Genomic DNA, 2,327 nt, shown 5'->3' with positions numbered 1-2,327 from the left:
TCCACTGTGGTGCTCGAACAGGGTGAGTTGGCCCCCGAGGGACATTTGGCCCTCGGTGTCTGGAAACTTGTCTGGTTGTCACACTGTCCGCTGTTGGCATCGAAGGAATGGAGCCCAGGGATCGATGGCTACGACTCTCTCATCTCCTAAATTCCCGCACCGCACAGGCGGCCCCCCTCCTCCTCCGGGGAGATCTGGTCCAAAGGCAATTTCGCCAAGGTAGACAAACTCTGCCCTAGAGGATAGAATGAAAATTAAAGTTTCAGCTTTTTCCCATAAACGATTTTTTTTTAAGCTTTTAAAAGTCCACAGGAGGACGTGGTTCCATAGTGGAGCGGTTGGCACGTCTGCTTTACACGCAGAAGGTCCTGAGTTCACTCCCCAGTGGAGCCACGGTCCAGGGTCTACAGCCATGCCACCCTGAACAAGCCCAGTGTCTAATCTCGGAAGCTAAGCAGGATCGGGCCTGGTTAGTACTTGGATGGGAGACCACCCAGGAAGACCAGGTGCTGTAGGCATTAATAATAATAATAATAATAATAATAATAATAATAATAATTCGACAGGAGAGTATCTCAGTGTTTAAACGCCTCCGTTTCTGTCATCCTCTCGTGGATGCCAGGAGCTTCGCAAGATGCTCTAACGAAATGACTAGCAAATAGTCTCTGGAGGCAGGAAACAGATGTTCTGAATATAGACCATCACTTGTTTCTCTAGATACTTTCATCGATGAGCACACCGGACGCCCACTGCACGTTCGGCCCAGTGCTTGCTCTGGTGAGAAAGAGAAAAAGAGACAAGAAGCAATTAAAATGGAAATGGAAAGAGAAACACACACGTGGAAGATTAAAACACAATATAGAAAACATGACTAAGAAAATCTAATAAAGCGTACGTTTAGCTAAATATCAGATTTGGCAAGTTAATATCTGTCTTGCGTGTAACCGTTTTAAGGAAATTAAAAGTTTAATGACAAGTAACAAGTTTAACAACTGCTGATTAATTTGCTTGGGGGCGGGGTGTGGATTAAACCAGTGAATGCTTATCAGCATTATTTTTAATTTGCAAATTCAAGAAATAGGACTTTTTTCTTCAAAGCCACAAGAAGGCCACTGAGAGGTTGAATCGGCCTGACATTACCTAAAAACAAAGTGATAGTTCCAGACCAATACTCAGAAAAGGAATTTATCAAACTTAGTGAAATCGACTTAAGTCATTCTTCACAGAATCAAAAATTTGTAATCATACTAGAGAGTGGTATAGAATCAGACGACAGAAGGAAAGTCTTTCTAAAGTGGACACACTGGCCCTCATTTTAGCTTAATTTTGCTCAAAAAAATGAGAAAGAAACACCGAATCATCTGAATTTAAAAGTGACAGAAGTCAAAAATATAAAGGAGATAAAAAGAAGAAAAATCCATCTGAGTGAAAAATAAAAAATTCCCCATGGCCTAACAAACCCGCTGAACACTGAGCTAGGACGGCGCTTAGAAATTTGCGTCTCGCTTCTGTCTTCCTCGCGTTTCGAAACCCAGACCCTACGGTTTGGTGCAGGGTCAGAGGCGAGAGAAGGTGAACGGGCAGGTAGAGCCTTCCGTCCGGTGAGCTGCACTTGTTCCCTTCCCTTGGGCTGCTCTGAAAAGCCCTGGCCCCTGGGGTGTCACGTAGTAGGACGGCAGATAGAAAAGTCTGGGCTCCCCCTTTGGGCTGACAGTTACGTGAAAGATCATAAACCTCTAGGAGCCGTGAATGGTGCTGGACTAACGAAAAGGCCTTTCGGTCCCCGCTCACGTGTCCAGCCTGGCAAGGGAGACCTGTGGCGAAGGGCGAGGACCTCGGGACCGTCAGCCTTAGCACGTAGGAGTGAGCAAACTCTGATACGAGTGGTCGCGTTCTGTATATACCTATATTTGTTATATTTTATACCCACACACAGAGGGTTAGAAGGCATTTACTGTGAGTTTAAAACAGAGCAAAACAAAAAACACACATTTGCGTGTGCCTGTACATACGTGTGTCTATACACGTGTACGTATACATCCATTTTACAATTTGACGGTTGCCAAAAATAACTGCGAAAAGTTGCAGGTTTTGATACCGTTAAGGGAATGACAGCCAGCTGACCTCTAAGACTGCAAGAGTTTGATAGCAACAAAATAAATACGTAGGACCAAACGGGCGTCCGAGGCCATCTGGAACCGCCAGAAGATTCTGCCTCCGCGAAGGCCGGCCGAGGGACGGTTCATGGAAAAAGCTGGACGTGAGCAGAGCTTTTAAAACTGACGGCAAAAACTGCACTTTCTTTTTTTTCTTTTTTTTTTTTTTTT

At 44.9% G+C, this 2,327-nt stretch overlaps 1 pseudogene; it reads left to right on the top strand.

The window, feature by feature from the left end:
• Positions 1 to 402: 402 nt before the first annotated feature.
• Positions 403 to 518, top strand: LOC120610136 (uncharacterized; annotated as a pseudogene).
• Positions 519 to 2,327: the final 1,809 nt, after the last annotated feature.

This window comes from Pteropus medius, unplaced genomic scaffold, assembly GCF_902729225.1.
Source record: "Pteropus medius unplaced genomic scaffold, Ma_sr-lr_union100, whole genome shotgun sequence".
Taxonomy (NCBI): domain Eukaryota; kingdom Metazoa; phylum Chordata; class Mammalia; order Chiroptera; family Pteropodidae; genus Pteropus; species Pteropus medius.
Note: the sequence above shows the minus strand (reverse complement) of the source record. Positions and strands in the feature narration are given on the sequence as shown.